The sequence below is a fragment of the Hyaena hyaena genome, unplaced genomic scaffold, assembly GCF_003009895.1.
Source record: "Hyaena hyaena isolate Hyena2069 unplaced genomic scaffold, ASM300989v1 scaffold_427, whole genome shotgun sequence".
Taxonomy (NCBI): Eukaryota; Metazoa; Chordata; class Mammalia; order Carnivora; family Hyaenidae; genus Hyaena; species Hyaena hyaena.
Window position 1 is genome coordinate 129,294 of NW_024081064.1, and position 25,370 is coordinate 154,663.

The following is a 25,370-nucleotide window of genomic DNA, read 5'->3' on the forward strand; positions in this document are numbered from 1 at the left end:
TTTTTTGTTCTCTAATAACTACAGTTGCACAGAACAGATTACTCACAAGCCTTGTTTAAAAACACACCCTCATCACTGGCCCATGCTTGAACCTCTTTAATTTTATTTATGCATTCATACATTCTTAACTATTCTGTAAAATCCGTTAAGTCCCACCTACACCCATCCACAGTTTCCCCCGCCCCACAAAGATCTTTCCTCTCTAGTGGAAACCCCACTGTGCCCATTCTATGAAACACAAAGCCCTGTTACAAGAAAATAACCTAGACCTTTCTTGTTTGTTAATGTCAGTGTAGCAGACTGGATTAATCATGATCTTTTGTGCAGAATACATTCTCACAATTGCTGTATTCGAGGCCTTTTTTCCGTTACTTATTCTTTTATTATTTTTAATAATAAAACTAATGACCACAAACCACTCCAATCTCTTTTTATGGCCCTCAGTTGTGGAGAATTAACCACGATTCTTGGTTCAGGGTCGCTTCTGGCCATTGCCCCAGGGTTGTTTGTCCACCTCTTATTTGACAGATTCTTAAAACCCATAAACAACCACACATGACCCCCAACTCCACTGCCCCTGCTCTTAGCCCCTTGCTGCCCTCCTTAAATGGTCACTCCCAAATCTCCTGAGCACCCCCCCTTTCCCTTCCGTATAGATAAGACTTTATCACGCGTATTTATTCTTTACAAATATCTTCCATGGGGCAGTGGTTCGCAGGACCTTTGTAGGGATGGTAAAAGGACTCAAGCCCAGATCCCAGAACTGCGGGCGCCATCTTTATGTCACATGACTATGTGCTCTCCATCCTAAGGCACAGTAGGTAGAGCATGAGAGCCCACATCCCTCTGCCTGTCTCCAGATCCAGCCTCAACCCCGGACAAGCTGGGCAACATCAGGAAAGTTAACTAACCTTTCTGCGTCTGTTTCTCCATCTATAAGACAGTCCCAGCCCTGATCCCTGAGCAGAAGTAGCCATTACTTTTCACACCAAAGGCAACCAGGCAAACTCCCCCACCCTCCACCCTGTCTCTGAGCCCCTCACCCAAATCTTTGTTCCCTCTGTAGCAGTGCCCGAGCTGTGGTGCTAGACAGACAGACAGACCAGGTTCCACCCCAGCAGGCACTCATGAGCTGTGTAACTGCAGAGACGTGACCTGGCCTCTCTGTCTTGTGCCCCGACCTGGGCGATTTGTAGACTGAGGACAGCGGCACCCCCGTGGGTCCAGCGTGAGGGTGCAGAGAGCTACCGACAGTTCCTCAAGCAGCTCCCAGCCTGCACAGCCCCCTCCCCGAGCCCCCACCCGCCCACCCCGCTGGCCAAACATCGCCCCCCACACCCACATCTGATTAGAGAAACAAATTATCTGGATGCTCAGGCCAAGCCGAGGGTTTCGGGAAGGACGGGCCTCGGGCAGGAAATTGTTGGGATCTGTTCTTTTTTGGACTCGGCATCAAAGCTTAAACAAGTGCCCTGGAAAATAGAAATCCATCTAAGGGATGCACTTTAGGAAACTAAAATTCATTTCGTGAAAGGGGGCTGCCCTCAGGGGAGTCTCTGCCAGGAGATCCTTGATGTTCAAATCGTTTCCCAGAAACTACGAAGCCTTCTGCTCTGACCCTTACTGACAATATCGCCAGTTTCCTGCCTACCCTCCCAGACTGGCCTGGTAGGTGCCCAGCACGCTGCCCACAGGGCAACTCTGGAGACATGAAACGTTAAAAACAAATTAAATTTAAAACCGTACATATGTTACGTACACGTGCGTATGGTATAATATACACATAAATATATCCACCTGGGGACTTTCCTAAGGGAGTCATGGGAAGACCACCGGGCAGGGAACCCAGCCTCCTGCCTTTGCCTTCATCGCACCGCGTGGCCTACGGCAAGGCCTTTCCCCTCTCTGAGCCTCAGGTGGCAATGATCCACCAGTCTGCCCTCCCTCCCAGGTGGTATGGAAGTTTAAGTGCAAGTTCCCTCCAAGCGGCGGAGGATCATTAATGTTGTACGTCCTGTACCCAGCACGTAGTGTTCACGACATGCCTTCGCATACATTATCTCGCTTGATCCTCACAGCAGTCCTGTGAATTAGACATAATAATCATAATTAGCCAATATTGATTGAATGCGTACTCTGCACCAGGCACCATGCTGCCTGCTTTGCATGCGTTGCCAGTCTTCTGGGGTGGGTACAACTCAACAACACCTCTTTCTTTCCCCCCACCCCAAAAGTTCTGCGCACACGTTTTGTGCCAGGCACGGGTCTGGGTCCTGGGATATAGCAATGAACCAAACAGACAAAATCTGAGAGCTAATATCCCCTGGGTGGAGACAGGACAGACAGTATTAAAAATAAATAAGTACAGGGGAGCCTGGGTGGCTTAGTCGATTAAGCGTCCGACTTTCGCTTAGGTCATGATCTCGCGGTTCATGGGTTCGAGCCCCGCGTCAGGCTCTGTGCTGACTGCCAGCTCAGAGCCTGGAGCCTGCTTTGGAGTCTGTATCTCCCTCTCTCTCTGACCCTCCCCTGTTCACAGTCTCTCTCTATCCTAGAAATAAACAAAAATATTTTTAAAAATAAATAAATAAATAAATAAGTACAATACGTGGTATATGAGACGGCGATGCGAACGATGAAGAAAAATAAAGCAGGAAAGCAACAGCAAACGAGAAGGAGAGGAGCCTCACTGAGAAGGTGACATTCGAACAGACGTTATTAGCTCCCTCTTACGCATGAGGAAAGGGCGCCTCAGAAAGGTTAAGTGACTTACAAGGGGTCACACAGCAAGGAAGATGCTGAGCTCCAGAGTCTGTCTTACCTACTTCTCCCCACTGCCTCATTTATGTAGCAATTCTTGCTCCTTGATACCCCACTGTCAGCCTACATGGTGAGCGTGTGAATGCGTGTGTGGGTGAGTAGAGGGGCTGACCTCCCACACAGACAGGAGCCCAGGGCCTCGCCAGGATATACTAATAGTCATGGGTGAATAAATACACGGTCCTCCTTAGAGAAGACGCACTGGTGGAAGTACCCACAGGACTTGCAGAGGTTCTGGGTCAGGTCACGCTAAAATCATAGCATACACCCAACATAGATAGCCAGCGAGTCAGCAGAGCCGCTAACCCCAAATCCTGTCACTTAGCCAGCAGGGCCCCCAAATATACTCTCCCACCAGCACTACCCCCGCACGCAGGTGCGCACTGCGTAGGGTTAAGCGACAAATTTCTCCCCAGAAATGGGAGGGGGTCACCTAGTCCTCATGTACTCCATGAGATAAGACTCAGTGGGACAATTCTTTGTTCCAGCTGGCCACCCTCAAAAGAGCAAACAAAGAAACATTTCGAAAGTGATTCTTTTCTTCACCCCCCCATCAAAAAAAAAAAAAAAAAAAAAGACAGAGAAATAAATGTGCTAAGAACATATACAAGAGCTTAGGGAACTTGCCCACTGCGTCTAGAAGCCATGAAGTTGAACCAGGACAACTTGATTGTTCATCTTGCCCTTCTGCTCAGCTTCTTTTTAGCTCCCATTCAATCTCTCTGTAATTCTCAATACCTCCAAGGAAATTCCTTCAGGGGGCTTTCACCCGTTCCAAGCTTAATATTTCATTAGATAGATCATGTCCAGTTGGTGTGGATAATTCTTATTTCCCTAACTGGAGATAAAATCTTCTAGTCTTAAATTTATATGTGTTTCTATTTCGTGGACTCCCTCTCCAAAGGCAAACTCATCTGCCTCTCTGAGCGCTATGCCCCAGCTATCTATAGAATGTATATAATGATCTTAACAGTCAGAGATATTGAACACCATCTCAATAAAAAGTTACAACAATTATAATTTTAACTATAGGGGAATGTTTATTGAATGCTAACTATATGGGAAATGTTGTTTTAAGCACTTTAAATGTTTGAACCATTTAATTTTCAAATACCCATTAATAAGGTCCTGTTGATATCCCCATATTACAACTGAGGAAACTGAGGCACAAAGGTTAAATACTCATAAAAATAGTAAATGGCAACCCTGTGAATTCATTCTGAGCATCTGGGATGTATATAACAGGACTCGGCCCATAAGCAGGTTATCAAAACATACCTGCTTAATTTGAGCCAAGCCTTCAGGGAGGCTTCCTTATCTGTCCTTCTGCCCGCTGTCGAATTCCCTCTCTCCCCACCTTGTACGCCTCCAGGCTCTAGAGTCATTTTTACATCTGCTTCCCTTAGCATTCAGTCATAATAGGAACTACTGGAAATTTGACTTCATGAATTATACTGCAAGAGGTCAGGTGTATGTTTGACCTTTCCATGTGTGATAGTCACAAATAGCACAAACTAGAGAAGGTGTTACTTGAGAAATAAATTTAGAGTCTGGGGGATAAGAAATCCAGCTCCCTGATAGATCAGGAGGGTGAGTTTAATGAGGGTTAACCCCAAGGAGTGAAGATTCTTTTCAGGCATAGTCTTAGAGAGAAAGAAATGGGAAGAGGGTAGGAATTTGGAAGAAAAAAGCAGACTAAGGTTCAAATCCTGGTTCCCTGCATGATTTGGGGTAAGTCGCTTATCACTCCTAAACCTCAATTTTCTTGTATCTTAATTGAGGATGGTAATGGCTGTCATGGAGGGTCACGGTGATGATTTAGAGGAGATAAGATTATGCCGCGTGGCTACAAAAGAACTGACCACGCGGTTGGGCTCAGGGCTTAGTTATCCAGAGCCAGTGGAAGAAGGCTGCTTGTTGTTTCTCAGTGAAGTGTGACAACTGCTGGCGCTCAGAGTTGCTGCTGAGAAGCTCCAGCACCGTAGCCAGGGCTTGGTCCCTGTGAGCTGGCAGCATACCTGCTGTCCCAGAGCCACCTGAGCCACTCAGTACACTCAGAGGCAGAACAAAAGGCAGACGCTTCAGCAGCAAGCTCCACCAGAGGAAACATCTCTTCAGAGACCTTTGATGTTGGTGAGAAATGGACTATTCTCTCTTACTCGTCCATCTATCCATCCTCTGTACGTGAGTTCCTTCACCCGTCTCGCCAGCACACATCAGCCACCGCACCACCTCGCCATCGGCTGATGCCTCACTGAGGCAGCCATCCAACCATCAGACCTAACATCCACCCTTCCACCTCTCCATTATGTACAGGAATCAGACAAACCTGGATTGGAATCCTGGGTCTTGCTTCCCAGCTGAATTTGGACAAGTCACTAACCTCTCAAAGTCCTCTCGTCTGTGAAATAAAGGGAAATCAGCTATATCTGAGGTGAGGATTTAAAGACAGAGTGCACATACCCATGCCTGGCCTGAGCAAACCATTATACATCCGTCCCCTCTGCTTCTGCAACTGGGCCAGGATTTTTACAGGGAGAAAAACCGCTACATCTCGCATGACATACTGAGAAATGCATTTTATTTTTATACTTTAAATCTGCAGTGTTTTAGCCATGTGCAGCCCCCGGGGGCATCCCGGGATGGGAGGCGGCCAGAGCAGTTTGGGGTCGTGCTCCCTCCTGGACTCACAGCAGAGAGTGCCATCTAGTGGACTGGCAACCAGTGGGGTCCCTGGGTAGGGCTGCTGTCTGCTGTTGGGTGAAGCCAGCCGGGACGGGAGGTCCCAGTCCCCAGGCTGCAGAGTGCCCTTTCTCAGGTGCGGTGCACCCACTGCACTCAGAGAGGCCTAGACTGCCGGCACCCTCTTGTTTTGAGGCCGATAGCTAGCTCAGTGTTGCCGACCCTGGCCCAACTCCCCTTTAAATGTTTCCAGAATCGGGTGGAGCCTGCAACCTGCTTGGATTCTGTGTCTCCCCCTCTCTCTCTCTGCCCCTCCCCTGCTTGCGTTCTGTCTCTCTCTCTCTCTCAAAAATAAATAAACATGAAAATAAATAAATAAAAATAAGTAAATACATAAATGTCCAGGAAAAAAAAAAAGAATATTCTAGCACCTCCTGTTTGCTGCGTCTCTGCCATCCATCAGAAAAGAGGGCTAGGGGTTTCATGTGCACGGCCTCTAATCCTTTAAGTGACCCTTAGGGAGACCCGAAGTTGCCCCATTTTCAGTGAGAAAACTGAGGTTTGCTGAGGCTGGGTTACTCACGTCCCGTGCGGGTTATACAGTCAAACCCCAGAATCTGTGGGAGCACTTACCTCCTGTGATCCGAGTGCCCCCTTGAAAATGCAGGAAAGAATTTGGACACGGATTCAAACACACCAACTGCAAGAGAAATTTAAGAGTCAACTGGGGATATTTGAATGCTGAATAGATGCTGGATGACATTAAGGAAAGGCTGTTAATTTTTTAACTGTGAAAGTGGCATTGTGGCTACATTTTAAAAACAGAAAAGAGTCCTTCTCTTTTACATGCACTGAAATGTGCTCAGAGGAAACAATATGGTGTCTGGAATTTGCTTCAAAAGAGTCTGGGGTGGGGGCTGGGCAGTTTGGGGCCTCAGCCTGAACACCAGGGGCTAACAGCTGTTGGCACCTGGGTGGCAGCACCGTGAAAACGGTGTAAGTTGTGATAAAAACAGGTATTCTTTTCTCTGCCTTGGTGCTGTTTCAAAGTTTACAGGATGGAAGGGTTGAAAGATCAACAGGTAAAAATAAAGTGCAGGAGGGGAGGGGGTTGGAGAAGGGAAGCTGTTTAGAAAGGCAAAGGGGCCCCAGGTCCATCCTAAATGTCCCTAGTATTAGGGAGCTGATTCGTAGAAACAAATGCCTCAAAAAGTGGGAAGGGTGCAAGCAAGGGCCCAGGGCTGGTGGGAGCAAGCCGTTCTGAAGTGGGTGGATTAAGGAGAAAGTACTAGGGAACAAGGGTGTCACGGAGCAAGATACCCACTAGTCACCCCCCCAAGGGGTCCTCCCCCCCAGGTTGTCTTGATGACCTTCCACGGGCTCTAAAGGGACCTTACAGCACCCCCTTCTCCAAGGCAGAGGTTCCCCCACCTGATGAATTGGCTGGTAAGGATTCAGCTGTCTAGCTTTCAGATGCTTTTTTTTTCCTCTTTGGCTTTATTTTGTAATTGCATTTTTGGGAAGAAAAGAGTTAGTGCTTTTCCCCTCAAACTATGTGCCAAGCTGCCCTCACCGTCCTGAGCCCCTTCCTCCCCGCCCCCAGCGCCCGCTTCCCCATCAGTCACATCACCCACCGTGCAAGCCCCCTGACACTCAACCCCAGGTGTGACCAGCTTCCCCAGACCCTATGGAGCCCCCCGGGCGCCCCCACCACTCCCCCGTTCTGGACCTTCTCCGGGAGCCAGAGTCTCTGCGCGGTGGGCTTCCCGGACACCTCGCCACCCTGGAAACGCTCCCTCCCTCATCCCTCTTTCCCCATGTGGAAGCCCCCCCCCCACCCGCTGCATTGCAGCGCAGTCCTCAGTGAGGGAGGGGGCGCAGCCTGTGGCCAGCCGGGGCCAGAGCCTGCGGCCCCCTCCCAGCCTTCCCGGGACAGGGACCAACCCCCTGTCCACTCTAAGCCCAACGCTGCGTGCCAGTCCCTACTGACTGTCTCCCCCTCCTCACTTTCCGGGCTCAAAAATGTGGCCCAGGCAGCCCCCTGGTGGCACGTGGGGGCGCCACAGACGCTTGGCTGGTGTCTGAAGGATTCAGACTGTCTGATCCCACTGCACCGTGAGTTGGCACAAATCTTAAGTGGCCCAAGTCCTACCCGATGCAGAGCTGGCTCGCTGCCTCTCTGAGTCGGGGGCTCAGCTCTCCTCCCTGCTTCGCTCCCTCCAAGTCGCGCCCTCCTGGCTCCCTCCTCGCTCGTTCGCTCCCTCCCCCCCTCCCTCCCAGGACGGGAGCGCTCCTGTTGAATACTGCTCCTCCGAAGCAGACAGGTGTCTGAGGACTGGCACACTGACCGGGTTGCAGGGAAGCGGTGGGAACAGGGGCTTTAATCACAGTGGCATTGGGTTTCCATCACCATCTCACGTTTGGGGAAACTGAGGAGTAGGGAGGCTCTTAGTCCCTGTGCCTGTCAGAAAAGGGGCTGGAGACCCTCCCTCCCAGAGTGGGTTCCAGCTTAGAGCATCTCCCTGAGGTGGGGGGCTGCCCTGACGACTCCCCTTCTCCCCCGCCCATCAAGCCCTCATCTCCTCCAAGGCCAGTCCTTCCCAGGAGGAAGCCCGAGCCCCCCCCCCATCCTCTCTAACGCACTGTCCACATAAACAAGGCCCAGCCCCCTCCGTCTCTGCAATCTGCCTGGAGGTGGGCAGAGCCCTCTCCGCATCAGGTTAATAATGCCATTTTCATAAGCCTCTGCCCATAGGTGCTACCACCTAATTTTGAATCTGCCCTTCAAACGGATTGGGCCACAGAGGAGCTGGGATCTCAAGCACTGCTGGGAGGTGCTTATAACTAATCAATCCATCCCCCCCCCCCAGCACTCAGCACTCAGCACTGCCTTGCTGAACAGTCTTCAGCAGCAGGGTGCAGTGGGGAGCTCCAGACAGCCTGGGGTTCCATCCCAACCTGGCCTCATACCAGCTGAGACACGGTGAGTATGGGGCTTCACATTTCCCTGACTCAGTTTCCTCATCAACTGAATGAGGATTATGAGGCTGGTGCTCAGAGTTTTTACTGGGGTGAGTCCTAGGCAGACAGCCCAGCCCCTAGGCAGGGCTCCAAGAAATCTCAACTGCTATCATCTCCCCTGGATCACTTTATGTCCAGTGACTTACTCCCTGTCTCTTTCCCCCACCAGACTGAGCTTCCAGAACAGGAAGCTGTGACCGGCACTGCTTGGTGTCCAGCCTCCCACTCGAGTCTGGGCCTGAGAAGGTAGGTACACTGTGGTGGTTTGGGGAATGAGTGCATGGATGGATGACTGGATCCCACAGTCTGTGGGATGCCCAGACCCCACCGGGTTTCTGGCTCCCAGATACCCCCTCAACTGCCTCAGCTAGCCCTTCTAGGCAGCGGCCGGGAAAGCTGTTCCTTCCTGCCTTACCCCGGGGGTCCCCAGTGCAGTTACATACAATGGAAATTCTTGATGCACTAAATGCAGAAAATGCAATAAATGCAGTTTCTGCAGCCTGCTGCATCCACTGTGAGCTCACAGGCCAGGGGCTGCCTCTGGCTGACATGTTTCCTGCGATTAAGCCCACCCGAGGGGTCTCTGACAGTCGAGGTTCCCGTCTGCACTCCGGGCAGGGCCTCCCGAAAGGCCAGACTGTTTTCTTCCTCGCGCGACACTTGTTACATGTGCGCCTCCCTCCCTGGGCCCCGCTGTCTACTCCGTATGCATTCATGAAGCGTCTGATGTGTGCGAGGCTGCTCTTATCTCGTTCCGTCTCACGGGGAGGGAGCCCCTCTCTTATCTACTTCTCGGGGAAGAAACGGAGGCTGTGAAAAGCAAAGGGAGTTGCGTGGCTGCACAGCTGGGAAGCGGGGGGGGGGGGGGGGGTCCGGCTCCGGCTGCTGTGTCTGTCTCCGGAGCCCCTCGGCCCCTCCGTGGCCGCCTGCTGCCGCTGCCGCTGCCGCTGCCGCTGCTGCGGGCCGACCGGGGCCGGCCAGCCGCCAGCGGCTCCTGCAGAAAAGGCAGGGGGTTGCATAGAGAGCGTTCTCCCTGGCAACTAGCAGAGGGGCCATAAAAAACGGAGGGCTCAGACGCCGCTTAACAGAGAGATAGCAGCCGCTGGACCTGCGAGGGGACACCCGCGCCCTCCCCTGGGCTCTCGGCAGAACAGCAGGGCAAAGGGCTCCATCCCAGACCCAGGCGGGGCAGGGGCAGAGGCGCCCGGGACAGGTGTAGACGGCTGTGATCGGGACAGGGACGGGGACCCCCAAATCTGATCCCTCGGCGGGTGGGGGGCTTGCTAGCCGGCTCGGAAAAACAGAAGGCTTGACGCGAGCTAGCCGCCTGCAAAGAGCGGAGGGCAGAGGGGGCCGGGGGCTGCAGCGGAGGGAGGCAGATGCAGGAGCAGGGAGGGCTCGGCGAAGCAGCTCGGTGTGCGCGAGCCCTGAGCGGGCTGCTCGGGGAGAGAGGGAGCTCCCTGTTACAGGAGGCATCCGAGCAGAGAGAGGCAGGCCGGTACTTGGCCGGGAGGCTGCAGCAAGGCTCCCTGCCCGGGCTGGCAGCCCGCACGTCTAGGCCTCTGAGACGCTCCTACAGAGCAAAGTCCCGAGTGGGGCCGGCTGGGCTGCGAGAGGAGGCAGGCCGGGGTCAGCGCAAGGATGCGCAGACGCTCCCGTGCACCTTGCCCTGAGCTGCATGGCAAAGGCACCGAGATGGCTGGTGGAGCGCCGCTGTCACAATGAGGCAGTGAGGGAGAGGAGCGCAGGATGGGGGTGAGTGCTTGGGGCGGCGGGGGCGGGGAGGTGGGGGGCTGTCCTGCAGCCAACTCCCCATCTCAGGGCCGGCGAGCCACCTGGAGTGGCCAGGCGCCTGCTCCGGCTCCCAGGCCCAGAAAGGCTGGCCTGGGTCCTCTCTGGGGCAACAGGCTGGTGCAGCGGGTGGGTGGGGGGGTGCCTTCCAGCAGGAGGAAGGAGGGGGGGGGTCTGGTGAGTGGAGAGGCCTCCCGGTCATGGGAAAAGCAGGGCCCTTTTCTGGAGGCTGGGCCACAGCCGGCCCCTGAACCATGACTTGGATGCTCTGGGGACTCGTGAAAGCCCCCTCGCCCGGTGACGGGGCCCAGGGGCCTGCGTGTTGATGAATGCGGCCCACGCCGCGTCGGGCGCTGCTTCTCCAGGCCCATTCATGGGGGCTCAGTTCCCAGGAACTCTGGCTGGACGGGGCCTTTATCGGGGACCCCCCCGGAGACGAGGCTCTGTTGTGCAGTTTCTAAAGGAGTTAAGAATTCTTGTCTTTGTTTCCAGTGCAGGCGCTCAGCGCGTGTGCACGTGTGTGCATGTGTGCGTGTGTGTGTGTGTGTGTGTGTGTGTGTGTGTGTGTGTAACAGGCTGGTGGAGGTGCCAGCGGGGTCTGTGAAATGACCAGGCTGCCCAGGCTCACCCTCGAGGCAGGGACACGCTTCCACGGGGCAGTGTGATTTGGGGAGGGCAGGGCCACCCGGGGACCCAGGGATGCGGCCCCTGTCACTGTAGCCTAATTGCCCTGCTCCAATCAGCCCGGGCGCACTGTCGGGGTCCCCACAGCTGCTCTGACCCACCGTGGGGGGGCAGCAGCGTGTTGCTGGTGAAAAGTGCTGGCGGGCTCCCCACAGACAGGCTGCCCCCCCCAGCCCACCACCCCCCTTCAGAGCTGCGAGCTGGCCCTTGGGGAAAGTGCTTTTCAGAGCCTGGGGGGTTTGTTGTTATTTTGTCACTGCTCTCTGTTTTAATCTATTAAAGGACTGCTTTGCAACTGTCATTTGAAAATGTTGGGTAAAGTGGTATTTACATATGCGTAATGGTCTCTGCGGCATCACGTGGGGGAGGGGAGGTAATGCGGGTGTGCAACAGAAGTCACAGCAGGTAAGAAATTTTGCAAATGAAGGTTTCAGGTCAGGGGTCATCGGCGGCACAGGGGAAGTGCTCAGAATTGCACTGGCGTGGGTCTGAAAAGTCACCCAACCCACATCCCTAAGCAGGCAGAGGCCACAGGGCAGCAAACCCTTTGCCCCCCCCCCCACCATGCGCAGGCTCAGGGGGGCTGGGGAGGGGGCTCCTGCTGAGAACGGGGCACTCTTCCCCTCCCCATTACAATGGGCTCCAGACGAAAACAGAGCTCCCCTGTCCCCTGCCGCTGCAGTGAGGAAGTGGGGGTGGGGGGCTCGGCAGGAAGCGGGGGGCTACAGGGCAGAGGGGTGGAGGGCAGAGGGGTAGAGAGTAAGCAGCCCCGTAAACAGCCCCAGGGCAAGCGGCTGCAGAGTAAATAAAGCAAACATTTTGGAGAGAGGAGTGCGTGTCCCGCAGCCCAGGAAGTTCACTTTCGTGTAAAAGGCACCGTGGGAGCCAGGCTGGCACGGTACGGCTGCCCGGCGCACAGATCCCTCCTTCAGGCTGGGCCCAGCCCGGGGAGCGTTTTCTGTGAAATTCAGGAGAAGTCCGGTTTAGCCAGAAGTTTTTCCAGGAATTATTAACCTCTGGAGACTGTAGCCACTGTTCCTTCCGAGCCGCCCTTGCCAAAGTCTATAAAGTACAAGCCTCAAAAATCTGCCTGAAGAGCGGCCTGACATTTTATATATATTTATAAAAAATAGAATAAAATAAAATCAACGACTGCCATACTTTTCAGGAGAACCCAATTAAACCCGGCGGGGAACAGCCCACAGCCTGGGGGGGGGGGTGTTGGTGTTTCCCTTGGGGGCGGGGGCGGGGGGGGTTGAGGGGGCTGCGCTGGGGTCTTTATTCCTGCTCACACTCTTCCAGCCTTTTTATTTTCCTCTGTGGGTCTGCGGGAGGGAAGGTGAAGCATTTCAGACGGGCCGGGATGGGAAAGTCTGCTGTTTTCCAGCCGCTACTGTGCTGAGTGATTTATTTGAGCCATTGTCTCACTCCGCCTATCGCTACCCCGTGTGTACGTATGCTTTTCCGACCAGGAAACTGAGGCACAAGCATTCTTGGTGCCTTGCCAAGGACATGCACTGTGTCCCTCCTGCAGCTGGGTTTGTGCTCAAGATGGCCGGCTTCTCCGGGTGGCTCCCACCCACCACCCTGGGGGCAGGGAGAGGGGTGGAGGGGGAGAGGACCAAAACCTTGAGCAGCTGCAGGGACACTGATCCCCTCCCACAGGCAGTGAGGCCCTCTGCCCCCCGGGGTGATGGGGACCTGGCATCACAGTCCCGCTGCCCCAAAGCCTGTGCTCCTAGAACAGGACACTGTCCCAAACGCAGTGGCCACTCCGAGCCTCTCCTCTCTCCAGACCCGCACCATCCCCCCAGCTGGTGGCCCTGCTGTCACTTGCTTAGACTTACCTCCTCTTATGTTCTGGGACCAGGGCCCTTCCCCACTGGCAAGGAGAAGCTCATAAAAGATGCCGTCAACCATTTCCAGGCCCTAATTATGTCCCCCAAACACATCACCAGCCCCCTCGTCCTGAAATGCTACTGTCCCTCACTCGTGAACCACATCCTAACCACGTCCTCACGGCAGGCATGGAGGGAACCTGGAGTTGCGCCCCGAGGGCAGGACAGAGCAGTTTGGGGCAATGGGGGCAGTGAGGCCCTGGCCCCCAGGCATGTGTCTGTGGTCCGTGGCACAGACAGTACTCACCCAGGGCACAGGACAGACGTCTCAGTCCTCAGGAGGAGAACAGGAGGCCTTTTCAGTCAGAGGAAGTCAGATCCAGGTGACACAGGGGCCGAGGGCACTGGACAGGGACAGAGGAAAGGGGGCGATTAACAGGTTGGGGGTCGTGAATTCTAGAAGAATGCAAAACCTTCTCCTGAACGAGGAAACCGTGTTAGGGAAGTATGGCCCTTTGAGGGGGGGCTCTGCTTTGCTGGACTTCTGAACAAGGTGTTAGGGGGACTTCACCGTGGGGTACGTTTCAAAGCCTGGTCCTCGGGGTTGAAAAGTCACGGCCGAAGCCCCCAAGTGTCAAAGGCAAGGCCCATGCAGACAGGAGCAAGTACCTTGGGGCTGCAGCGTGCCTGCAGGGGTGGGGGCGGCGGGACGAGGGGTGAGGGGAGAGGCTGGGAAGCTCCCACCCAGACCCCGAAGGGTCCTACGTGCCAGGCTAAGGCTCTTGGACTGCATCCCAGAAGTTCCAGGAAGTCAGAGGGAGGATTTAAAAGCAAGACAGTGACAAGGTCAAAATGGCATTTTAGAAAGATCACACAGTGAAAATAAACTTTGCAAACCATTTAACCCGGCTACCCCACCTCCAAGAAGCCGGGATAAAGGAACAGCCACGGGTGTGTTTACAGTTACAGCCATAAAAAAGCTCGTTGCAGGGCTGATCGCAATAACAGCACATGGGAACGGCTCGGGCCCTTTCTAGTGGGCGTCCGTGGAGCAAAACCATATGAGTTAAAACTTCAGTTCGTGACAAGCTCCTTTATCTGGACCAGGAGCACTTTTATTTTATGGGTTCATTTTTGTTTATTTTTGTAAATAATAGAACAAGAACCCATGAGCCTGTGACCTCCCTGCCCCCACCCCCACCCAAACGAGCAGGACTTTGACCCAAGCTTCCATCCGGATGCCTTCTCCTCCCCTCCAGCACGCTTACAGCTGGGATCTTGAACAATAGGAGAGGGTCTAATGAACAATGGTGCATACATACCCCGGAATATTAAACAGCTCTTAAAAAGAATGAGACAGAGGAGACCTATTGTCTTTTAATGGACCTCAGTATTTTGCGCAGAACTGGATTAATCACGAGGCTTTGTTCATAAACACTCTGTCATCATTGGTCCAGGCATGTCCCTCTTTTATTTTGCTAATTTATGCATCCATAGATTCATCTGTGATAATGTCATAAACACATGTGAGCCGACTCCTCAGACCCCGAGCTCAGAAATTACTTACACCTGCCACCACACTCCGTCCCCACGGGGTAAGGACCTGGGGCTCTCGGGGCGGCGGTGAGGGGGTTAAATCAACCTGGGCGCCAGCTGATTACAGGGCACTAAGGTGTGTGATAAGGAGCGAGGTGTCGATCTTTATTATCTCCAAGCGGATTCCCGCATGAAGACGAATAAGCTACACAGAAGGAAACATGCACTGTGATGCAGTTTATGTAGAAAATAAGCAAAACCACCTATTTCAGAGATCAATTTATAGACATACATAAATGCACAGAAAAATATCGAGCCGTGCACCTGAAACTGTTAACAGCAGTTGGGGGGGAGGTGGGGTGGGGGGAGCTCGGCTGGGCCTGAGGGGAGGGTGCAGATGGCTTTAGCTTTTATGCGCAGTGTTTGGTTTTTAGTAATGAGTGTGTTCATTATCAGTGCGTTGCTTGCATAATTAAAATAAACATTTGTGTGGGGGTTTTGGGGTTTTTTTCCCCATTTGTTTGTTTGTAGGGCTTGGGTGGGGGGGTTGTTTTTCCTTTTTTACAAAAACAAAATGAAGGGCATTTGGGCTGACGGCCCAGGATTGGGCACTTACCCCCAAAACACGTTCCGCAGACACGGAGTTGGGGGGGCGGTTATTTTATCCCCAAGATCATTCCTTTTTAAATTTTGTATGTTCTAAAGCTGGAGCCTGCCCCCCCCCCCCACGATGGCGTGTCAATGACATGAGGCCAGCAGGTGTGTGCCTGCCGGCTGCGATTTCACCACCCACAGGCCCCAGAGCCTTCCAGAGCCGCCCAGCGGCTGTCTGCAATGCACCCATCGGGAAGGACTTTCCTTTTCGTTCTGTAAGAGGCCCCCATAGCTAATGCCCTGGCCCGTGTTCTTGGGGATTAGCTAACCGGAATGAGAATTCCAGGAGAATGTGACATGAGATAGGCCTGGCCAGGGGGACGTGCGGGCCTCCGGGGAGCGGCAGCCCCTCAGCTCACATGCGTCAACAGCCTTGCAGCTTGCTGGCAACAAGCCGGGGCCTGGCCGTGTCCTCTGACAGCAAGATCCCCATGCAGAACCCACAGCTGCCACGTTTACCCCCCGGTTCGAAACAAGAGGGAGCATGGCTCAAGGGCATTGGTATTCTAACTTGTCCGCCCCCATCTTGTCCTGGGTAGCGCATGGCACCCCGGCCTCCCATCAGAAGGCCCCTCTCTCAGGGTCACCTCAACTCCTGCTTGCCCGCTGAACATTAGCCTCAACTCCCCAGGCCCCTCCACAGCTGTCTCAGCCATCAGAGTCCATGAGCAGGCTCAGGGCCGATGGCGCAGCCAAAACTGCCCTAGTCTCTTCCACTGATGGGAGGTGCCAAGGCTCAGAGACACCCCTCCTCCCCCGCCAGGGACACAAAACCATGCCAACCTTGAACCCAATTGGTCTGAGCCCGCTTTCCATTTACAGCCTGGCGTCCATCTGCACAGATCAATTAACTGATCAATGGGGTCAAGTCTCTCGTCTTGCTAACACAGACAGGGACCTTCTAGAACTTTCCTCCCCTCTGCCAGGCAGAGATCTATTTTCAACCATGACTTTGTGCGGAAGAAATGTGAGCCCAGGTTAACCAGCCGTCTGCACGTGAGGCTCTGCTATTTATTACATAGTATTTTCTCTTGGCCTGGGTTTGGTCCCGGTGAATACTTTGGGGTATTTGTCATCATTTTTCAGATATGAAATACGCTGCGATAAATAAAAATAAAATGTGGACCCGGGTTGACATCACCTGTATCTAACTCGGGGCCAGGGCAATTCAACACGAAGACCCTCACTCCTCCAGAAGGGCCACATAAATCCAGGCCATGCTGGTTACACGCTACATGGTTCTCTCCAGACAAGGCTCTCTGGATCCTGACACGGACCCCTTGTCCCTCCTCCCCTGGGCTTCCCTCGGGGCTCTATGAGGAGGGCTTTCAGAGAGGCTAGGGACAGATTCCCCTCCAGTAAGAGTTTTTATCTGGGGTGAGTACCTACTGTGTGCCAGGCACTTTCTATTTTTATTTCACTTAAAGCATCAAGGCAATGCTCCAAGATGGCCGCCCCGATCCTACCGAAGGGGAGGGGGATTCACCGTCACTTGACCAAGGTTACCCAGGAGAACTTGCCCTCCCTGGCCCCCACCAGGGGCGTTGAGCCCCCATTAGAGATGTCCCACTTGTCAGCACCCCTCTGTATCGTGGTCAGAGATCTGAACGCCTCCCTCAATGACATGCAACACAGTGACAGCGTTATTCTGGACTTCTCTCTGTATCACCATATTAACACTGAGTCAGCCTGCACTCCTCCACGCCTCTCCCTCCCCAGTCTTGTGTAAAGACAGGGCGTACACACCTGGCCTGCTGTGAGGTCAGCGTAGGAGGGCCCCACTCCCCTCTGGGCATGGTGGCATCCTGGAACGGGGGGCCAGGGCTAGGCCGCACCCCGGCCTCTGGAGCGCCCTGACTCACTGCCCATCCAGGGGGGCAGTGAGCCTCACCTGCAAAATTAAGGGCTCAGGTTAGTTCCATTCTGAGGGGCCCACACATTTACAAATAGTCCAAATTTACAACTCAGGAAAAATACATGCATTTTTCAGACCTTTCGCTTCCATCCAGGGCTGGGCCTCTGTTCCCTTTCTGGGGGAAAAGCTGTCTCACCTCCAGCCACCTGGGAGGGGAGAAAAGAAACAGCTCAGAGTGCAGCCCACCTCTCAGAGACGCCACCTCAAGCCTGGCCTGCTGCCCTACTGTGCAGCGAGGGAGGGTGGGACGGCGTCGCAGGTGCACACTGGCCCTCGGGGCGGGGGTGGGGCGAAAACTGGGGACAAAGGAAGTAACACCTTCACAGGCTGTCCTAAGGATTAAAATTCTTAAATCAGTGTCTGGCACATAGTAAGTGCTCAAGACATAGGATGCAGGGACCCAAAGGTAGCAATGTGACTTAGGCCTGGGAGAGAAGGAGGGAAGAAGGGTGTGGAGTGTGCTGTGACCTGAACAAGGGAATGTGCAAGCACATCCTAAGGCCAGGACCCTCATAATTAAAGAAATGCATGTGTCCAATAACTTTGTAGAAAGAAGAGAGATTCCAGTCAACAGCGCGACAGGATCAGAGCCGCTGACCACCTGCATCAAAGGTAAGATTTGGGGTGGAGGTACCATGCTGACCTTCCCCCAGGGTGGGGGGCATCTGGGGAGAGGGGGTGTCGAGCAGTACAGGGTAGGGGGGGTTTGGCTGGCCCGCACTGGGGAACAGAGGTTAAAGGGTTAGTTTGTCTGCAGGAAAAAACTATGTCATGACATGGTGAACTCGGTACCTCGTTCAAACACTCGGGTGGCTGTGATTAGTAGGTTCAAGGCCAGCTGTCCAGTCTGTCCCTCTGCCAACAACCAAATTAGCCAAAATGGGTTGGCAATGACCACATGAGCTTTTCAGGGAGACAGAGGCAGACACCGAGGCCCCTCTGGTCTGGCCTCCAATTGCGTCACGATTACCATGGAGGAAGGCAGCATTTCCGGCGAGGGTCCCTCGAAGGTCCCCAGACGGCCACTGTCCACCCCCGACCCAGGGCATCGGTTCCTGCTTTCTCTTTCCACAGTGGAAACAGGAAAACCCGACTTTCCACACTGCTGCTTCCTTCCTAACCTGGGTTTCCCCAGCGCGGGGCGGTGAAAACTCTGCCCTGGGCCGCGCGGCTGGGATCCTGTCTGAAACAGAGCAGACGCTGGGGAGACATCACTTTCGATACAGAAATTCGAGTCGCCCCTCTCTGGATGGCACTGGCCTCCACGTGCGCACAGCCCGCCCCCCGCTAGCTTCCCTCATCGGTGGGCTGGGAGGCTGTGGCACTGCTGATTCGAGCTCCAGGGAAATCACTTCGGCCCTTGGGGCTCCGGCACACTCACTTGCCTTGTGGCATGAGCACAGAAATTACAGTCGGCTCAGGCGTGAAAATGTCCCCTGAGGGCTGACCATCCAGTGACAATAGGCTTTCGAAGAGTCCCCACGATAATCCCGATAATCCCAGGCCCTTCCTCGTTGGGAGCACCTCCCAGCTTACAAAGGGCACGTCTCCCCTGGGGAAGGAGTCAGCCTCCGACTCTGGCCCCTACTTCTACCTGCACCGAGGCCAAGCCCCCTTCACCCCTCAAATGCCTCACCCCCTTCCTCCCAGAACCCCCTGCCCCCAGGCCCACAGCTCCTGGCCTGTCCGTGCTGGGCACAGAGGGCCCCCACCAGAGACGAAGAGATTCCACGAACCCCCCCCAGCTCCACTGTCAGACAGGATACACCACGGACAGAACGAGCCAGGCTGTGCCCCAGGCATGACTTACATGTGGGGACCACTCTTGAAACCAACTAGTATGAGGAGCCCCAATTTCCAATACTATTTGTAAAGGGGATGAGGACCGCTAGCTTCCGGACTTGAGGCAGGGTGGGGTCCCTGATCTCACCGGCTCAGCCAACCCCCGCCTCTGACTGCAGCTCCCCAGGTCACCCCTCAGGCAGCTCCCAGGACCCCCGAGCTACGGGAACCTAGTGACAAGACCCCCTGCCCAAGCCCTTCTTGCAGTTCCGGGGAAACTGAGGGCCCAGGAGGCGAAGGTCATGCTGAAAGTCAGCATGGGTCCCAGGCGGGCAGCTGGCGCTAGCTCCTTCCTCTGCCCGCTTGCCTTTCAAGGCAAGCGCAGCCTGGGGAGCAGCTGATTGGCCTGGCCCATTTGGGCAACCCAAGGAAGAAGGACACTCTCGTGCGTGACCCCTCTCCCGCTCCCTCCCAGGGTTATTCTGGGCAGAGCGACCAGCTGCCCCTGGAGGGCATGAAGGCAGGGGGGTGGGGCAGGGGCGACAGGGACTAGACTCAGGCCGATTGCTAAGACGGGGGCACTGCCCCTTGCCCCGATGGGGACCCCCACACAGCCGGTTTGGGGGTGGAGGAGAAGCCCTGGGCTGAGCCCCAGCTCTGCCGTGACTCCGTGTCCCTCCCGAGTGACAGCAACCCCCCTCCCAGAGGCGGTTTTCCCAGTGAGGTCCGAGGCCCAGAGCCCAGGTGAAGGGACGGAAGAAAGACCAGAGCGGGCTGCTCTCGGTCAAGATGCGGAGGGTCTCCCGGCCACAGGGCCCAGGTGGTCTTAATCCACAGAGCAGGGGGTGAAGAGGCAAAGCTGGAGTGTACAGGGGTCCGCAGGACCCAGGGCCCACCCGAGCTCGTCGCGGGGCTCTCAGGGAGCCCCCTAGGAAGTCCCGACTGGCGAGCGGAGTGGGGAGAGCGGCCGCACCACCCATCTACACCAGGAGACCAAGGAGCCCCAGCCCTGGCCTCACAAGGGAATGTCTTGACCTTGACACTAGTTCAGCAAAATAACTACCACCACCCTGCAGCTCCCCGCGGTGTCCCTGCGTGTCCACCCCCCGTGGTGAAGCTCAGCAGGTCTGGGGCAGTGGAGGGAGTGAACTGGGGTATGAATGGCCAGGGCACGTAGCCCTCAAGACCTGGAAGCTCTGTCCCTGCAAGCCAAGGAGTCCCGGGGGCGCCCAGAGGCGGCCAAGCCAGACAAGGGTCTGCGCCTGACCCCGGTCCCGATGACCATTCTGGCACCCAGAGGCCAAGGCTGTAGGGCCAGCGCTGGTGTCTGAGAGGCAGGAAAAGGGAGCACACATGAGAGAGTGCCCGAGGTCCCCAGTCTCCCCTGCGCCCTCCCGCCTCCTCTTCCTGGGCTCTCCCTCCACCTTCGTCCTCGGCAACTCGGGCTGCTCACCCCCTCCCTGTCCTCACCTCTCCCCTGCTCCCCGCCCCAGGCTCAACTCTGCTCCTAAATATCCCTCATCTCCTCTTCCAAGCTCTATTTTTAAAATCAGATTTCCTTTACTGTACAAGTGAGCCGACACGGCGAGGTATTCGCTGAGGGAGTGGCCCCCCCCGGCCCCCCCACAGCCAACCCTTCATAGACTCACGCTGGCAGCCTTGACCCAATGGGCCACTTGCTCAGCAGCAAGCAAGGAGCTGACCTGGCCGAGAAGGCTCTGGGCACTGAAGGTGGTGAGGCTGGGGTGTCTGTCTATGAGTGTCGGGGAGGGAAAGGGTCCAACTCAAGAGACCGCAAGGGCACTTCTGACCCAGACCACGTGCACTAAATCCTCATTTTTATACAGGGTTTTTTTTTTTTTTTTTTTTTTTTTTTTTGCTAAGGTGAGAATTGCCAAATCAGTAGATAATTCTTCAAGAAATTGTCCTGAGGCCTGAGACCTCAGCGTTTATCAAGCTACATTTGTCAGACTGACAATATTACCTCTGGGGAACTACAGCAGATGGGCGTTTGGAGGGCAGGAGTCCGAAGGAAGCCGTAGCCACCGTAGAGAGCCAGACGTGGGGGGCCAGAGGGGCCAGAGGCACCTACGCTGTGCAAAACGATGCCCCAGCACTGCCCAAAGTCCTTCCCCAAGGGACAGGTGGCTGAGCCCACCGGAGGCTCCACGGAGACACTCCCCAGCGGTAGAGGGAGACCCGTGACCCTGACCCTCCCGGGCCCCCCCACTCACCTCCAGCACAACACCCTGTCGCCATGACGGCGTGCTCCTCTTCCTGCTTGGATGTCCTCCAAAGCAAGGTGGCTCCAGTCTCTTCCCATCGGGGATCGCACACAGTGCCTGGCCCAGAAAAAAGAATCGAGCCATGTTGCCGTAATGAATTAATGAAATGTAGACAGAGAGACTAGCTTAACAACATAAAAATATCCAGGACTATAACATTAAGATGAGTGTAGGGGCAGTGGCAGGAAGTAAGAAACCCAGTGTTTGGGGACTGAAGTGTGAAAGGAGCAAGGAACAGCATCTAAAAACAGAGGAGGGTGAACACTACTGTTTTCGTGCAAAGGGATCGAAGGTTTATTTTCTAAGCTGCGAAGAGCCGATGTAAAGATGGTCTTAATGTAACAAATATCTGGTCCAATTTTCATTTCACGCTCAGGCATTTGGGTTTTATGCTTTGGACATGAAATTCGAAAGGTTTTACAAACACCGTGATTGAAGATACAGAGATGTTGATACGTGTTGTTAGTGTTGAAAACACAGGAAAAGATTTTAGGCGGGATTCTAGGACGAGATGGGGGGTTGGGGGTGTTCTTTATTTTAAGGAGTTACTGGAGCGGGTTTTTATATCATACTAAGGAGTTTGGATTCTTGCCAAAGGGTCTTAAGAAATGTGATGGTGGGATTTTTGCTTGTGGACGATAAATCCGCGGTGGGGGGGGAGGGGGAGGGGATGAAAAAAATGTATTTCAAGGCTAACAGCTTTGGGCTTTACAATATAGGGAACATTGAAAAACTGTAAATAGAGGGGCGCCTGGGTGGCTTAGTCGGTTAAGCGTCCGACTTTCGCTTGGGTCATGATCTCGCAGTTCGTGGGTTCGAGCCCCGCGTCGGGCTCTGTGCTGACTGCCAGCTCAGAGCCTGGAGCCTGTTTCAGCCTGTGACTCCCTCTCTCTGACCCTCCCCTGCTCACGCTGTCTGTCTCTCTCTCTCCCCTAAAAATAAATAAAACATTAAAAAAAAAATAAAATAAAATAAAGAAAAACTGTAAATAGAAAAGCAAGAGCCACAAATTTAAGTATCCTGCAAAAACCTTTGCACCTTATATCTTGAGGGGAGTCAATGTGTGACTTTCAGAGATTTGATGGATGCCGACACCAAAACTGAAAAACTTCAATCGTAAGAGTTATATGATCAGCACTAGGAACACGCAAAGAAATTTGAAATTTATTTTGAGGCTCTGACATGATTGGAGCTCTGTGCCTGCCTAGCAATCTGATTTTAGCCAATGAAAAGTTCTAAGAGAGTGACATGGACGGATTTTTCTGTGGTTGATAAATACTATGCAGTGAAATTAGAAAATAAAATTCACATTTTATGCTAAGAGTTTGGACTTCTATTCTGTAATTTCACAATTAAGAGACACTGTGAAGACTTTAAGGAGGAATTACAAGATCAGATTTTATATGCTGTGCTGGGAAGTGTGAACTTTATTTTAAGGGATGACAAGATCGAATTTTTATATCATGCTAATAAGTTTGGATTTAAGCCAATGAAGGGTTCACAAGAATGATGGGATGAGATTTGGGTTGTTGTTTTTTTTTGTTTTTTTTTTTATAGACCAGCCTGCAGATAAAGTACATGGTAAAATGTTGTATTTTATGTTAAGTAGTTGAGATGTTATGTTACGGGCAATGAAGAAACCTTGGAAAGTTTTAAATCGGGAGTTACATGATCAAACTTATGCGTTTTGGCGGAGCTACAAGATTGAGTTTTTATGGTAAAGATACTATGATCAGATTTTTATAACATGCCAAGGAGATGTGATTTTATGTTAGAGCATTTCATCTTGGGGAGGGATATGATCTCATTTTTGAACCCTCATGCAGAGGCGTCTGGATTTTAGCCAGTAAAGCGTTTTAAGGAGTGACGGATGAGAGCTCTGTCTTCAGGGGAATTAGCTGGTACAATGTGTTTTATGCTCAGGTGTCTGGATTTGATGAACCAGATTATGAACGCGCATTGACAGCCCAGAGAAGGTACCCCCTTGGCCCAAGTGCACCCCGTCTGTACTTTATGCTGAAGAATTAGATCATTTACAGCAAGCAGTATAGAGGTGGGGCAGGTCTTAGGCAGAGGGTATATGATGGAGTTTACATAGCATGCTGAGGAGTTTGGACCTTATTTTGAGGAAAGACAGAATACATATTTGTGCTGTGCTAAGGAATTTGGATTTGGGCCATTAAGAGATTTTAAGAGAGTGACGTGGTAACATTTCTGTGTTTGATAAAAAGTCTGCAGAGACATCGTATAGCAATATGTGTATATCGTGTTAAGGAGTTTAGATCTTATCTCATAGGTAATTAAACGATCTTATAAGGCACGAAGCATAAGTTACAAGACCAAATCCGAGTACCTTGCAAAGAAATGTGACCTTTTATTTTGAGGAATGACACGGTCAACTTTTATATAATGCTTAGAGGTCTGGAACTAAGCCACTAAACTTAAATTCAGTTTAAGAACTGGCCTGGTAAGATTTGGGGATTTATATCCATCAGTTTGCAGATAAATTACACGGCCAAACTTTTTATTTTATGCTAAGTGATTGGAACTTGATATTAGAAGCAATAAAAAGAAACTTTCTTAAGTTTAAAGAGAGCAGTTACGGGACAATTTTTATGCATCCTGCTGAAAGTTTGACCTTTGATGCTAAGGTGTGCGAAGATCAGATTTTTGTAACACGCAAAGAATATTAAATTTTAGATTGAAAACAGAAAAGGTGAATGATTGAATCAGTCACATCATCAAATCTGTAAATATGTTAAGACATATGGATTTGTATTAGAAGGGGTATAGTCTAGGGGCGCCTGGGTAGCTCAGTCGGTTAAGCATCTGACTTCAGCTCAGGTCATGATCTCACCGTTCGTGAGTTCAAGCTCCACGTCAGGCTCTGTGCTGACAGCTCGGAGCCTGGAGCCTGCTTTGGATTCTGGTTCTCCCTCTCATTCTGCCCCTCCCCTGCTTGTGCTCTGTCTCTCTCTCTCAAAAATAAATGAACGTTAAAAAAAAAAATTGTTAAGGGTATAATCTAGTTTTTAAATTATATGGCAAGGAGTTTACATTTTAACCAATAAACGGTCTTAAGGATTTTAAGAGACATACTGAGATTTTAGATTTTAAATTTTAACCAATAAAGAGTTTTTAAAGTTTTAAGAGCTATATAGATTTTATATTTAAAATTTTTAATTTCAGCCAATTTAAATTTTTCAATTTTAAGATTTAAATTTCAGCCAACTTAAAATTTTAAGTTTCTTTTTAATGTTGATTCATTTTTGAGAGACAGAGAGAGACTGAATGTGAGTGGGGCAGGGGCAGGGAGAGAGGGAGACATAGAATCTGAAGCAGGCTCCAGGCTCTGAGCTGTCAGCAGGGCTCAAACCCATGAACAGTGAGATCATGACCTGAGCCGAAGTTGGACACCCAACCAAGTCACCCAGAGGCCCCTAAAATTTTAAGTTTTAACGTTTAGCCAATAAAATGTTTTTAAAGTTTTAAGAGCTATCTATACAGCTTTCATGTTTAAAATTTTAAATTTTTGCAAATTTCAATGTTTCAATTTTCAATTTTATCCGATAAAGGGTTTTTAGGGTTTTAAGAGAGATACAGATTTCATTTTCAATTTTAATTTTAAATTTTAGCCAATACATTTTAAATGTTAGCCAATAAAGGGTTTTAACAGTTTTGAGACATGCACAGATTTTGTATGTAAAATTTTAAATTTTAGCCAACTCAAATTTTTCCATTTTAAAATTTCAATTTCAGCCAATTCAAATTTTTCAAGTTTTAAGTTTTGGCCAATAAAGGATTTTAAGAGACATACGGAGATTTTAATTTCTAATAGATGAGTCTGCAGATGAATTAGTCAAATTTTATATTTCAATTAGTTATATTAGGAACTTGGAATTGTACTCTTATTACAAATGCCTTATAGGACTTCAATGAGGACAAACGAGTTAATTTAGATACTGTGCTACGTATATATTGTGGTGATGGTGACGATGGCAATGGCGATGATGGCTATTTTACATCACTGGTGCATCATGCTAGAAAATGAAATCTCTGCCTTGAAGAATGACATGAGCAGAATTTTCTATTATTCTAAGGCCTTTACGGTTTAGCCAGAGAATGATTTTGGTGAATTTCTGTGTCAGGAATTTTTATGCTAAAAGGTTTGGATCTAATACTGTGCACAGTAAATAAACAACAAAACCTTTTAATCAGAGGCTCTGCAGGATCGAATTTAAGTGTCACGCTAACAAGAACGTACTTAATTTTGAGAAACAGCGGATCAGAATCCTGTATCTTGTGGGAAAGTTTGGATTTTAGCCAATGAGGGAATGCTTTTTTTTTTTTTTTTTTTTTTTT

At 51.9% G+C, this 25,370-nt stretch overlaps 1 protein-coding gene and 1 non-coding gene across 3 annotated transcripts in view; one reads left to right on the forward strand and one right to left on the reverse strand.

Annotated features, from left to right (window-relative positions):
- The first annotated feature begins 8,454 nt into the window (after positions 1-8,454).
- Positions 8,455-25,370, forward strand: part of RTL1 (retrotransposon Gag like 1) — a 23,325-nt gene continuing 6,409 nt past the window's right edge. Inside the window, exons 1-3 of one of the 2 annotated variants that reach the window (XM_039252922.1) lie at positions 8,455-8,485; positions 8,693-8,769; positions 17,491-17,553. The gene's annotated coding sequence lies outside the window, so the exon portion shown is untranslated. Of the gene's footprint in view, positions 8,486-8,692; positions 8,770-10,258; positions 10,279-17,490; positions 17,554-25,370 lie in introns of those variants that run through there. The other variant, XM_039252923.1, reaches the window with a different exon arrangement.
- Positions 14,216-14,292, reverse strand: LOC120245764. The gene has a single exon (XR_005531870.1). It is a non-coding gene; the product is annotated as a small nucleolar RNA SNORD112 (small nucleolar RNA).